At 41.6% G+C, this 15,318-nt stretch overlaps 1 protein-coding gene across 2 annotated transcripts in view; it reads right to left on the minus strand.

The window, feature by feature from the left end:
• ATF7IP2 (activating transcription factor 7 interacting protein 2) overlaps positions 1-10,180 on the minus strand; it is a 60,802-nt gene extending 50,622 nt beyond the window's left edge. The window contains exon 1 of one of the 2 annotated variants that reach the window (XM_045460349.1): positions 10,088-10,180. The gene's annotated coding sequence lies outside the window, so the exon portion shown is untranslated. Of the gene's footprint in view, positions 1-9,745; positions 10,030-10,087 lie in introns of those variants that run through there. The other variant, XM_045460351.1, reaches the window with a different exon arrangement.
• Positions 10,181-15,318: the final 5,138 nt, after the last annotated feature.

Below are 15,318 nucleotides of genomic sequence, written 5' to 3' on the forward strand. Positions count from 1 at the left end.
TCAATTTTAATTTTTTTTTTCAACGTTTTTTTATTTATTTTTGGGAGAGAGACAGAGCAAGAACAGGGGAGGGGCAGAGAGAGAGGGAGACACAGAATCGGAAACAGGCTCCAGGCTCTGAGCCATCAGCCCAGAGCCCGACGCGGGGCTCGAACTCACGGACCGCGAGATCGTGACCTGGCTGAAGTCGGACGCTTAACCGACTGCGCCACCCAGGCGCCCCCATCCCATCAATTTTAGATGTCTCTTGTAAAACTTACTGATTTTAGTCTAATGAATCTTTCAATATAATTTAATCAAATTACATGTAATATAAATGCCATTAAAGCTTTAATTTATATTGGTGTTATGCCTCTCTGATTTTCACAGATTTTTGCTGTTACGTTTTCCTTTCTGTTATTTGTGATCTCGATATTATGCTTCACTATGAAAATGTCCTTTTTATTTTTTGTTCTTTTTTTAAGGTCTACACATGCTTTCCAATTCCATGGATTTTAGTATATTTAAAAGTTTTCCAAAAGCATTTCAGCCAATGTTTCAGTAACCACTGAAATACAAAATGAAACACTATTTGAATATACATTATTAAAACAAATATCCAAGGGGAGCCTGGCTGGCTCAGTTGGAAGAGCATGTGACTCTTATCTCTGGGTTGAAGTTTGAGCCCAACTTTGGGTATAGAGAGTATTTAAAAAGTATTTAAATTTTACATCCCGGATTTTACCCTACTTTAATGTTATATATACTTTCAAGAATAATTTTGGATATTTACATTCTGGTGCAGAGCCAAACTTGGCTATTATGAATAAACTGCTATAAACACGCATGTGTCAGTTTTTGCGTGAACTTGTTTTCATTTCTCTTGGGTATATATCCATCGGAATTGCTGCGATATACTCTAACTCCATATTTAACCTTCTGAGAAAGGCTGTTTTCCAAAGCATCTAGACAAATTTACATTTACACCAGGAGTGAATGATAGATCTCGTTTTAGGATCACTTCCTCAACCCTCACTATGATCTCTTTCCTAGTATACTCATCTTGGTGAGGGTGATGTGATACCTCATTTTCATTTCCCTGATGGTTGCTAATGCTGCTTACTGGCCACGTTTATCTTGTTCATTCAGCTCATTTTCCACTTTAAAATTGGGTTATTTGCCTTATTATTAACTTATAAGAGCTCTTTGTATATTCTAGATTTCAGTATCTTTTCACATATGATTTGAAAACTTCTCACACTCTGTAGGTGTCTTTTCAATTTCTTGATATGCTTTGAAAACCTCAAGTTTTTAATTTTGATAATGTCCACTTTACTTTTTTATTTGTTGCTTGTGCTTTTGGTGTCATATCTAAGGAATCACTGCTTAATCCAGGGTCATGACTATTTACTGTTGTTTAAAAATTTTATAGCTTTATTTCTTGAAATCCATTTTAATTTATATATAGTATCAAGGGGGTCCATTTATTCTTTTGCATGTGGACATCTGTTCCAGCACCATTTGAAAAGGCCATTCTTTCCCCCACTGAATTGTTTTGGCGCTCTTGTCAAAAACCAATTCATTTCGGGGCGCCTGGGTGGCGCAGTCAGTTAAGCGTCCGACTTCAGCCAGATCACGATCTCGCGGTCCGTGAGTTCGAGCCCCGCGTCGGGCTCTGGGCTGATGGCTCAGAGCCTGGGGCCTGTTTCTGATTCTGTGTCTCCCTCTCTCTCTGCCCCTCCCCCGTTCATGCTCTGTCTCTCTCTGTCCCCCCAAAAATAAAATAAACGTTGAAAAAAAAAATTAAAAAAAAAATAAATAAATAAAGGTTCTCAATTTTATCCCATTGACATATAGGTCTGTCCTTATGCCAGTACCACAGAGTCTCAATTACTGTAGGTTTCTGCTAAGTTTTAAATTTAGGATGTGAGTCCTCAACTTTGTTTGATTTGGTGTGGTGGGGGCAGGGGGATTGTTTGGACTGAGTTCCTTGACTGTGTATATGAATTTCAGGACCAGATTAACAATTTCTGCAAAGAAGCCTACTGGATTTTGATAGGGGTTGTGTTCAACCTATAGATCAATTTAGGGAATATTGCTACCTCAATTCTACCAAACATTCTGATCCATGAACATGGAAGTCTTTCCATTTTTAGATCTTTAATTTCTTTCAAAAGCATTTCATAGTTTTTAGAGCTTTGTACTTCTTTTTGATGCTATTTAATTGAAAGTATTTTTCTTAATTTCATTTCTGTATTGTTCGTTGCAAGTACATGGAAATTCAACAGAATATTGTATATTGATCTTGCCTGCAACATTGTTGACCTTGTTTTTATCTCTAGTTTTTTGAGGCTTCTTTAGAATTTTCCACAAATAAGATCCTGTCATATGTCAGTAGTTTTATTTCTTCCTTCCTAGTCATGATGCCTTTTATTTCATTTTCTTGCCTATCCTAACTAGAAACTCCAGTATAATGTAGAACAGAAGTGGTGAGAACAGACATCCTCATTTTATTTGGACTCAGGGGATAACCTTTACTCTGTAACCATTTTTGTATGATGTTAGCTGTGTATTTTTAACAGATAATCTTTATCAGGATAAGGAATTTCCCAACTATCTTTACTTTGTTGAGTGTTTTTGTCATAGAGGAGCATTGGATTTTGTCAGAGAATGTTTCATCATCTATTAACATAATCATATGGCTTTGTTCTCTATTCCACTGATACATTACATTATTGTATTTTTGGATGTGAAACCAACCTTGCACTCCTGGGATAAATCCCACTTGGTCATGGTGTATAATCTTTTCTGTGTTGCTGGATTGAATTTTTTAGTGTTTTGTTGATGATTTTTGCATTTATATTCATAAGAGATATTGTTCTGTAGTTTTCTTGTGGTGTCTTTGTCTGATTTTGTTATCAGAGGAATACTGGCCTCACAGAATTAGGGAAGTGTTCCTTCCTCTTGTATTTTTTTTTTTTTAATTTTTTTTCAACGTTTTTATTTATTTTTGGGACAGAGAGAGACAGAGCATGAATGGGGGAGGGGCAGAGAGAGAGGGAGACACAGAATCGGAAACAGGCTCCAGGCTCTGAGCCATCAGCCCAGAGCCTGACGCGGGGCTCGAACTCACGGACCGCGAGATCGTGACCTGGCTGAAGTCGGACGCTTAACCGACTGCGCCACCCAGGCGCCCCATATTTCTTAAAAGAATTTATTAAAAATTGGTATTTTTAAATGTCCTGTAGAACTCAACAATAAACCCATTTGTGACTGGGCTCTTCTTTGCCTTCTAATTCAATCCCTTTACTTGTTATAGGTCTGTTCAGGTTTTCTATTTCTTCCTGAGTCAGGTTTGTTCATTTGTGTCTCTAGCAATTTGTCTGTTTCAACTACTTAATTGGCTGGTATACAAGTGAGTTGTTCTATTCTCTTATTTATTTTTTTTAACTTCTGAAAGGTCAGTAGTAAGCCTCCCTCCTTCATTCCTGATTTCAATTATTTGAGTCTCTTTCATGGTCAGTCTAGGTAAAAGTTTGTCAATCTTTTTGACCTTTTGGAAAAACAACTTTTGGTTTCCTTGATTTTCTCTATTTTTTATTTTATCAATTTCCACCACACTCATTATTTCCTCCATTCTGCTGACTTAGGTTTAGTTTGCTCTTCTTTTTGTATTAAAGTTAGGTTATTGACTTGAGGTATGTTTCAATACAGGCATACATCACTACAAAATTTTCTTCTAATGATTGCTTTAATTTCACTCCAAAGTTTTGGCATATCATTTTCATTCATTTCAAAGTATTTTCTGTTTTTCCTTGAGTTCATCTTTTATCCACTGGTTATTTAGTAGGAGGTGTTTAATTTTCACATAGTTGTGAATTGCTCAAGTTTCTTCTTGGCATTAAATACTAATTTTATTCCACTGTTATCAATCTACTTCATTGACTTCAATCCTCTTAAATTTGCTGACGTTTGTTTTATGGCATAGTGTGTCTACACTGGAGAATGTTCTACATACATCAGAAGAACATATTCTGCTGTTATCTTGTTGAGTGTTCGCAAGACATCTCTTCGGTCTAGTTGGTTCATAGCATTATTCAAATCTTACGGTCTCCTGCCTAGTTTTCTGTACATTAAGAAAGGGCAGTACTGGTCTCCAACCATTCTTTTTGAATTGTCTATTTCTTCCTTCAATTCTTGTCAATATCTGCTTCATAGATTTTGGTACTGTTATTAGGTGTATGTATATGATTGTTATAAATTCCTGATGGACTGGTCCTTTTTTTTATAAAACATCTCTCTTCTAGTAGCATCTTTTGTTCTAAAATCTGTTTTGTCTGAAATCAGTATAACCACTCTTTCTTAAGGTTGCTCTTTGCATGATAGATCTTTTTCTATCCTTTCATTTTCAACAGATTTGTAGGTTTCAATCTAAAGTGTCCCCTGTAGACAGCATATAGTTGGATGTGGTTTTCCCTCCAGTGTGAAAATCTGTTTAATCCATTAATTGTTTAATCCATTAATATCTGACATTAATATTGACAATTCGATTTATGTCTACATTTTACATTTTGTTTTACAGGTCTCACATCAAGAAAATTGAAAGTCTTGGGGCGCCTGGGTGGCGCAGTCGGTTAAGCGTCCAACTTCAGCCAGGTCACGATCTCACGGTCCGTGAGTTCGAGCCCCGCGTCAGGCTCTGAGCTGATGGCTCAGAGCCTGGAGCCTGTTTCCGATTCTGTGTCTCCCTCTCTCTGACCCTCCCCTGTTCATGCTCTGTCTCTCTCTGTCCCAAAAATAAAAATAAACGTTGAAAAAAAATAAAAAAAAATAAAAAAGAAAATTGAAAGTCTTTTCTATTTTCTGAAGAGTTTGTGTTTGCAAATGGTTATTACTTCTTCCTTAAATGTTAGAAATAATTCACCATAATGCCACCTGGGCTTGGAGTTAACTTAGTAATAAAGGTTTTCAATTATAGTTGAATTTTTAAAAAGAGACACAGGACCATTCATATTTTCTACATCTTTTTGTTACTTTTAGTGGTTTTTCCCCTTTCAACAGAATTTCAAATTTATCAAGTTCTTCATAATTTTCTCTAATTATATTTGTAACATCCGTAAGATTTGTAGTATTTTTTTTTTCCTTTTCCTTTCTTAAGATGAGTGGGTAGCGGCTCAGGCCATGTTCAGTCTCTAGCTGTCTTACCACCCACACTAGCTTCTTAGCTCATCTGGGCAGATGTCAGGGTAGTGAGTGAAGTCAGAGGATATTGGTACCCATGGGCCCTAGAAGTTGGTTTTCCTGCAAGCCTGGCCCAGTGGTCCGGCAGGATGAAGTCATTCTGGTCCTTGGCTGTCTAGCACTGGGCCTCTGTCTGCTGTTGTTGCTGCCACTGCTCCTTCCTTGCCCTTGTAGCCAGTCAGGCTTCACTGAAGCTCTTTTTATTCTTGATATTAGTGATGTGGGGTTTTTTCCCCCCTTCATCATTTTTACTGGAATTCTATCTATTGAATCAATACTTACAAAGCACTGACTTTTGGCTTTGTTGACCCTCTATTGTATGTAGTGTTCATTTCCTGTTGGCATAATTCTATTTTCTTCAGGCATGATTTGTTGCTCTTTTTCCAGCTTGAGAAAAAAACTCAGATCTTTCATTTTCAGCTGCTTTCCCCTCTTCACTTTTTGCATCTAAAGCTATAAAATTTTTCTCTAGTTCTGCTTCAGTTGAGTCCCATACATTTTGATAAACCCACTCTCAATTTTATCATTTGGTTCAAAATATTTCCAATTGTCATTAGAATTTCTTCTAGGATATGTGGATGATTTCGAAACATTAATTTCCATGCAACTGCAGATTCCCTATTTATATTTTTGTTGAAAGTTAGCTTAATTGCACCAGAGTCAGAGAATATCTTCCAAAATGACTGTCTTCCAAATGGTATTTGTTGAGGCTAGCTTCATTGTCACTTTTTCCAAAAGCTCCATATATACTTGAGCAGAACCTGTATTCTAACACTGTTGAGTACAATGTTGTTATATGTAAGTGCCAACTAGTTCAGATGTTCTTAGTTGTACTGTTCACAACCTTCCAGCTATTAAAAACACTGGATTTGTGCACTTCTTTTGATTTAATCATTGTTTTCTTTATATAGTTTGAAGCTGTTAAGTACATACTGATTTATTTTCTATATTCCTGGTGATGGATTGGTTTTCATTACAAAATCTCTTGCAATGCTTCTTGCTGCAAAAGTATCTTAATACATTATCAACAGTAAATAAATGTCAATTGTATTTTTTTTTAAATCCACTGAACCAAATATTTACCTTCCCTTTACTAAAAGTAAAACTTAGAAACCAACCAACCTGAGCTAGGTTATGTAATTTGTTCAGGGAAACATAGTTCAAAGCCAGAATTTAATCTTAGGATCTTAAGATTCAAGGAAATCTTGTATCACAAGTACAAATCAGATTAGGAATTATGGACAGGGTTATCTTCAGGGCTATACAATGGTCAACAAATTGACAAAACTTGATCAATTTGTGACAGGTGATTATCTGATAATGAGCATGAACTAATTACTACTCTAAGTGTGGTCCATGGACCAGCTGCACCAGCCACTTTCTAAGTTCTAGCAGAATTTTACTTTTATTTTAAAAACTTTCATCAATGTAATGCCCTAAAATCAAACAGTTATAAAGTGCTCATAATGAAATGTAGTTGCTTGTCGGCACTCCTTAATGCCCGGTGGCAATCAATTTTAATCAATTTAACAACCCATTTTTATTTCAGTATTTTTAAATATCTTTACACTAGTTATCTCCTGAGTTACAAATTCTAGTAATTATCAATTCCTATATATTTACAAATGAGATTTAGCTGTTTTCTACACCCTACACATCTTTTTCTTAAAATCACATCTGTAGCTAACCCAATACATTGTTATAGACAAGTATTTTCTATACAACCAATAGATCATCACTGTCAGCATGGAGCCTCATGTGGGGCTGGAACTCATGAGCCATGAGATCATGCCCTGAGCCCAAACCAAGAGTTAAATGCTTAGCCTACTGAGCCACTCAGGCACCTGTAATGTCATGTTTAAAGATCACATCTTCAAAAATGCCTTCCCTTGGGGCACTTGGGTAGCTCAGTCGGTTAAGCATCAAACTCTAGGTTTCCTCTCAGGTCATGATCTAATGGTTCAGGAGTTCAAGCCCTGTGTTAGGCTGTGCACTGAGAGCACAGAGCCTGCTTGGGATTCTCTGTCTCCCTCTCTCTGCCCCTCCCCCACTCGGGCTTGCTCTGTCAGAAAAAAAATTTAAAAAGCCTTCTCCCAAGATAACAACTTTCTTATCTGAAGATGCCATTACATATATTTTTAGTTATGAGCTTTGAGGGCAGAGGTGTATCTTATTTACTTTTATATCCTCAGGAAGGTAGCTTTCATATAGCTTTAAAAAATGCTGCTTAAATGTATACTTCTAAAAATTAATCCAGAAAGTCAACCAGGGTTACCCTTTCTTTAAGCACCCAAACAGGCCTCAGCAATTTTTGCCATTGGGAGCTCATAAGCTACTTCTTATCAGCAGCACTATATACAGTAGAGTGTCTACATTTACCAGATACATGTAGTACATCTACATAATTAGTGGTCAATTTAGTAAGATCAGTCTATGAACATCCCTGTATCCCAAGAAATTTTATCAGGAATTCAAAAATTCAAACTAATCTGATCATCTCCCCTACCCAGAGAGTCATAGTTAGTTCTCTCCAAATATTGCCGGACTACAATCTTTTCTTTCCCACTCAGACTGGTAAAGCTGAAGGGCAAGAAGCTACTGGAGTCTACAGTAATGCATTTTAAAGGTATGGGTTGGGGCGCCTGGGTGGCTCACTCGGTTGAGTGTCCGACTTCGGCTCGGGTCAGGATCTCACAGTTTGTGGGTTCGAGCCCCACGTCAGGCTCTGTGCTGACAGCTCAGAGCCTGGAGCCTGCTTCACATTCTGTGTCTCCCTCTCTCTCTGCCCCTTCCCTGCTCATGCTGTGTCTCTGTCTCAAAAATAAACATTAAAAAAAATAATAAAAATAAAGGTATGGGTCAAGGTTTAATTAAAACTCAGAGAAGGGGCGCCTGGGTGGCACAGTCGGTTAAGCGTCCGACTTCAGCCAGGTCACGATCTCGCGGTCCGTGAGTTCGAGCCCCGCGTCAGGCTCTGGGTTGATGGCTCAGAGCCTGGAGCCTGTTTCCGATTCTGTGTCTCCCTCTCTCTCTGCCCCTCCCCCGTTCATGCTCTGTCTCTCTCTGTCCCCAAAATAAATAAACATTGAAAAAAAAAAAAAACTCAGAGAAAAGAGTATTTAAATGATGTAAGAATAGGAGACAGAATAAAACAGAATACAGTTCTTTTTTATATTTAATATCTCAATGAGAACACTTGAACATTTGAAGTTATAAAGTTTGTTTTTATTACTAACAACTATCCAATGTATTACTTAAAATCTGATTACATGAAATGAAATAAATCTTCCCACACCCACGATGATAGAATTACATGATATCCACAAGAATTTTCACACCAGAATTCAAGATACTAACTAGTAAGGAGATAACAGTGGGCTGAAAGCTGAGGTATGTACAAGTCAATAAGGTAAACAGAGCAGAAAATTCAAGATGTACTTAGACACACCAGTTCTTAAAAGACACAAATCGTTTCCAATAAGACACTGTTCCTGCATTTCTGTTGAGGCAGAAGTTAATCTTAGGGTGTGGTCTGTGCAAATCTGCAGATAAAGTTGAGATAGGCAGATTAATTTGATTAGCGTCACACTCAGCATCTCTGAAAACCGAAGTGAAGGACACACGACCAAGGCATACTTCACAAAAGATGAATTCAGGGTCATCAATCCTTGATTCAGAGGCTGCATTTCTGCATTTTCAATAGCTCTCCTGTGACATAAATTATCTTGACCTTGACTGTTTTTCACCGTTTGTTTTGCAAGTAAGTAGGCTGCTGGTCCGTTTGCTGGCTACAAATAAACGCGTGACAGGATTGTCACGAAAAGCCTTATTAAATCCCAACCTGGAGTTAACAGACTCTGTACGTGGACAGGACGCAAATTCTTCCAACGTTTTACTTCCACGGGGTTGGAGTTATTCGGTCCGCTTCTCTTTCTAGATCTTGGCCACACAGAAGTCTTCAGGGCAGCACAGACTAGCCTGTCCCAGAGCCAACAACAGGTGCCGGCTCCTAACGTCAGAAGCGTCGTCTTCAACAGTCACGTGCACAAGTCGGCGAAGTCAAGTTTTCCAAGTACAGCCAGGCTGGGGTCCGAGAGGCAAGGCAAACTAACCGCCTCCTCTCTCTACCGTGCACATCCTTGAACTTGGCCAAAATGGGGGAGAGAGAGGTCAGGCGGCGGCACGAAGAAGAAAACGGTCTCTGATACGAAAATATGTACATATACATTTGTAAGCGCTCCTAAAAGCCAGAGCGCCTGCGTGGGAGGGAGACCCATCTCCGCGAAGATTCGGCTGCAGGATCCCTAGCGCCGCTAAGCTCAACAGGTGTCCAAAACACGTGTGCGCGCCAGGCCCCAGGCTCGCAGGGGCTCCCTCCGTCCCCGGGCTCACTTCCCAACGCCACGTCTCGACGGCAGTCTCCCCGCCGCCTGGGGAGCCGCGCCCGGCGCCAGGCCGAGCGCCGGGGACGGCCTTCCCCTGCGGCCGCTAAAGTAGTCCGGCCGGGCCTCGACCCCGTACTTACTCGGAAGGATAAAACCCCGAGGCCGACGCGGTGCCCCTCCGCAGCCGCCACTCCCACCCACGCGGGGCGCCTCAGCCGCCGAGCGCACACCGCTGTCGCCTCCCGCGCCGCCCGCCGGGGAAGCGCCGCGGACGCGTGCTCTCGCCCGTTGCGGGCGTCCTCCCGACCCCGTCGGAGCCCCGGCCACTCCGCGGGGGCCTCTCGCTCGGCCCCGCCGCCGCTGCCGCCCTGCTCGCAAGGCGTCCCCGGGCTCCTGCGCCGACACTCAGGCGCGCGGCGCCGCGCAACCGCCGACCCGGCCAACCGCCGCTCGCGCGTGGCTCCCGCCCGGTCCCAACGTACCTCCGGCCGCTCCCCACCGGCCGCTTTCCTCAACAGGAGTTCAAGGAACAGTAACCGCCGCGCACAATAACTCTCCCGCGCGGACCTCGGGGGTAAGTCTGCCCGCGCCCGCCCCCGCCGGACTCCGGGCCAATGGCAGCGCGAGCGTGCCGTGGCCCGGCCAATCAGGGGCGCCCGGGTGGAGTGGACGGGGCGAGAGGGGGCGGTGGCAGGGAAGTGGAAGTCGGCGGCGGGGTGCCTCTGGGCCGGAGCGCTGGTTCGCGTCGGGCCGTGGTGCTCACCGGTCCGGTGGCGGCGCCCTGCGTCCGGGCGGGCGGTCGTTCTGGGTGATTCGCGCGACGCGGTAGTTTTCCGAGAGACGTGACTCGTGAAACTTTTTATAAAAACCGATTGGAATCTTCAAAATGTTGCCTTTAAAGCTTCATTTCTTTGGATGAAGGAGTTTTTGGACGACTCCTTAAATTTTGCCACCCAGGGGAGAAGACATGGCCCACTTGTGTTTTCTTGAGTTTCCTGAATTATCCCGGCACCCTGTCACCCTGGGCTGCGTTAGATTTCTCCGGGCAGATGATGGCTCTGTTTGTGACTGCTGTGTGTTCGTCAGTTCTGAGTGTCCTCTCTGTGCTCGGCGCAGGGAGTGTAATCGTCAGTTTTTCCATGACGCGTCTCTCATCGCCGAGGGGACAACTGCTTGCCGTGTAGTAGCTACTGGCTACGGGGAAAATGAGGCAAGGACGGAAGTTCTGGAAGCCTGGGTCATGAGCGGAATGATACACTTTGACCCCAGTGGGTTCCCAAAAATCTGGCCCAGGGGGTGGGTGTCTATTCTGTTATAAAAATAGTATTGACATTTCTGTTGGTCTCAGACGTTTCGGTTTTCCAGAAACTTCTAGGAAAGTGTCGTGTTATGTTGCAACAGGTTAAATGCAGAAACAGATACAAGAATCCAACTGTCTTAAGTCAGACATTAAGGAAATTGGCAAAAATGTAAAATAACACCGATCTTTGCACAAGATTTTATGTTTTGTTTTGGAAAATAATTTTTTGAGAGAGATTGAGAATGGGGGTGGGGAGTGGCAGAGAGAGGGAGACAGAGAGGCTACCCTGACAGAGCCTGATGTGGGGCTTAACTTATAAAAGGTGAGATCATGACCTGAGCCAAAGTTGGTGGCTCAACTGACTGAGGCACCCAAGCGCCCCACGTTTTGGAAAACAATTTTTCACATAATTGAAGCGTGTACATAGGGTTGCTGAGAGAAAGAGAGGGTGTAGGAGGCAAGTGAATTGGAGCCAGATAAGGAATATGGACCTAATTCAGTCAACAGTGAATAAGTAGCCTTTAGAAATATCGTGTCCATGGGGCGTCTGGGTGGCTCAGTGGGTTGAGCATCCGACTTCAGCTCGGGTCGTGATCTTGCATCTCTGGCTCTGTGCTGACAGCTCAGAGCCTGGAGCCTGCTTGGGATTCTGTGTCTCCCTCTCTCTCCCCTCCCCACTTAGGCTCTGTATCTCTCTCCTTCAGATATAAATAAAACATTAAAAACATTTACCAAACAAAAAAAAAAAAAAGAAAGAAATATGTCCATTTAGGGAAATAGTATATCGTGTGCCATTTAAAAAAAAAAATTTTTTTTTAACGTTTATTTATTTTTGAGACAGAGAGAGACAGAGCGTGAACGGGGGAGGGTCAAAGAGAGAGACCACAGAATCTGAAACAGGCTCCAGGCTCCGAACTGTCAGCACAGAGCCTGATGCAGACCTCAAACTCACGGACCGGGAGATCATGACCTGAGCCGAAGCCGGACGCTTAACTGACTAAGCAATCCAGGCGTCCCCCATTTTTTTTTTTAAAGTAAGCTCTATGCCCAACATGGGGCTCGAATTCATGACCTCAAGATCAAGAGGTGCATGCTCTACTGGTGAGCCCACTGAACTTCTGACTTCTAAAACTATGACACAATAAGTGAGTGTTGTTTTAAGCCCCTAAGTTTGTAGTAATTGGTTATGGCAACAACAGAAAATAAATACTAGCATTCTCATACCCCTCTCAGCAATCTCAAAGGCAGGGCTGGAATCCTGGGAGCTACATTTCCTAGGTAACCTATGGCCAGCGTTCTGGATTCATTTACATTTTGCCCAGTGGATGCACGTCCTGAGATTTGGAAAGTAGAAGAAACACGAATTATCATTCTGTGTTTTTTCACTTTGGCTTTGGCTCTCTTCACAGCCAGTCCCTGCAGTGACATAAGGCAGCTGGGACAATCAACAGTGGTTTTTCTGAACTTTTCCAGCAGCAACAACTTCCCTACGCTCTGGATCACAGAAGCGGTGACACAAGTGAAAACTAACGTGACAGTAACTCCTCTAGCCCTTCCAAAGTCTTTTAAAGTACCTATTCAATGTACCAAATACCGTTATGCTTGAAACATCTGGAGTGCTTTCTATTTTCATGATTGTACGCTAATCAGTAGACTTCTCCATGACTCAGTTTCCTCATCTGTGAAATGAAATTACCTGTAATACAAGAAACATAGTACAAAATGATGTCTTAGGGTTGCCTGGGTGGCTCAGTTGGTTGAGCATCTGACTCTTGATTTTGGTTTAGGTCATGATCACAGTGTCATGGGATCCACCCCCATGTTGGGCTCCGTGCTGAGCATGGAATGGAACTTGCTTGGGATTTTCTCTCTCTCCCTCTCTCCCTCTGCCCTTCTCCGCTACTTGCATTCTCTCTCTTTCTCTGTACAAAAAAAAAAAAAAAAAAAAAAAAAGAAACCTCTTTTTCTCTACCAAAAAAAAAAAAAAGTAACCTCTAAGAAAAAGAAAGTAACCTTTTAGAATTATTGCATGGATTAAATTACATGGATTAAAAATCCATTTAAAGTGCTTAAGAGAGCATTTAACACACAGCGAGTGCTCAATAAATGTTTATTATTATTTTTTCCAAAGGGCTCTTTATGTGGTCACCAAATGGGCAGTACCAAAAAGCCAGTTTATTCTGCCTTTTTCCTGTCATCCACATTCCTACCTTGAAAACATTGGGGGGCACCTGGGTGGTTCAGTTGGTTGAGTGCCTGACTCTTCACTTTGGCTCAGGTCATGATCTCATAGTTGTGAGATTGATCTCAGGGTTGGGCTCCATGCTGAGCACAGAGCCTCCTAGGGATTCTCTGTCTCCTTCTCTCTCTGCCCCTCCCTGGCTTGCTCTGTCTCACAATAAATGAAAATAAACATTAAAAACAAAGAAACGTACACCCTGGGGTGTCTGGCTGGTTCCATCATAGAACAGGCTGCAACCATTTTTTAAATTAATTTATTTAGAGAGGGGAGAGGGAGAGAGAGAGACCCCAAGTCTGCTCAGCCCTGTCAACATGGAGCCTGCTCCGGGCTTGAACTCGTAAACCATGAGATCATGACCTGAGCTGAAATCAAGAGTTGGACACTCAACTGACTGAGCCATGCAGCCACCCTGAGAAACTGCAACTCTTGATTTCAGGACTGTGGCTTCAAGTCCTATGTTGGGTGTAGAGATTACTTTTAAAAAATCTTAAAAAAAAAAAACCCATACACATTGTCACTACTTTATGTATTGGGGAGTTTTAGCAGCCCCAAAGTACTTTACAACATAAGAAGTCAGGATTATATGTAGCACTCAGCACTGTCAACTGTGAAAAATAACTCTGAAGTTAAGCAATTTATTATTATCTTGAATATATGTATTTTTACTATGATTATCATGATGGGTATATTTTATATGTCAACTTGGCAAGGCTCTGTGCCCAGTTGTTTGGTCAAATACTATTCTAGATGTTGCTGTGAATATATTTTGTAAATTTAATGACAGCTACAAATCAGTTGACTTTAAAGTCAATGTGTAAAAGTGAAATTTGTGTATACATACAGGGGGAGGGAAGGAGCTGTATAAGAGCAAAGTTTCTGTATGCTATTGAAGTTAAGGTGGTATAAATACAAAATAGGTTGTAATAGGTTGAAGAGTCTAATTGTAATCCCTTAGGGTAACCAGCAAGAAAAGAACTTTTAAAATTTTCACAGCAAAAGAAATGAGAATGGAATAAAAATGGTACACCATAAAAAAAAAAAAAAAGTCACGTAAACACCAAAGAAGGATGTAATGGAAAAATTGAATAATAACAAGAAAAAAAGTAGCAAATTGAGAGCATTAAGATTTTCCTTATCAGTAACTATTTTAAATGTAAATGGATTCAACTTTCTTCAAAAGTAGTGTTAGATTGACAAAATAGATTAAAAACCAACAGCAAGAACCATGGTCCCACTATATGCCTTCTGTACACAACTCAGCTGAGATCTAAAGGCAAGTAGGTTGAAAATAGATAAAAATAGATACTGCATGCAAACAGTAACCTAAAGAGAAGTGAGGTGGCTGTAATAATTTCAGACAAAATAGATTTATAGTCCAAAACTATTGCAAGAGACATAGAAGGACATTATATATGAAAGAAACAATCCAAATGACAGCCCTACCTTAGTTTAAAGCTAGGTTCTCTTTTCCGCGTATTATGGATCTTTGATAAGAAATACAATTGCTGAGAAGTCTGTTTTGCTTGCTGTTTGCTATGAGCATTGTGAGACCTTTCCTGGATGTAACCCGCTGTGTAGTAAAATGGGTTGTAGTAACCTTCCTAAATGAATGTAGTCTGATATGTAATGAAACGAGTAATTGTAGTAATTGTACATAAACTAACTGGCGTCCTTCGCTTCTGTAATCTTGCTTGCTTAACACATTCCTCCCCTGCCCCCTTTTTTCTCCTCCCACCACAAGTAACGGACAAAGCCTTCTCGCCGAAGGACAGACCAAGGACGCCCAGTCTGAAAATAACAAATGTCCTTACTTTAAAATTTACCAATCAGGACCCTCACTCACCTATGCTGTTTGTCCCTGTCTATAAAAACCCTATACCGACCCTGATCGAGGCCTCTTAGCGTCACCGGCAACGAGTGCGCAGAGGTCCAGGTTCGAACCTGCAATAAACGCCCCTTGCCGCTTGGCTTTGACTCACGACTCTGGTGGTCTTTTGTGGGAGGTTTAGGAACTTCGGGCATTACATATATTGATAAAAGGTCAATGTATGGGGCGCCTGGGTGGCGCAGTCGGTTAAGCGTCCGACTTCAGCCAGGTCACGATCTCGTGGTCCGTGAGTTCGAGCCCCGCGTTGGGCTCTGGGCTGATGGCTCAGAGCCTGGAGCCTGTT

Source organism: Leopardus geoffroyi, chromosome E3 (genome assembly GCF_018350155.1).
Source record: "Leopardus geoffroyi isolate Oge1 chromosome E3, O.geoffroyi_Oge1_pat1.0, whole genome shotgun sequence".
Taxonomy (NCBI): Eukaryota; Metazoa; Chordata; class Mammalia; order Carnivora; family Felidae; genus Leopardus; species Leopardus geoffroyi.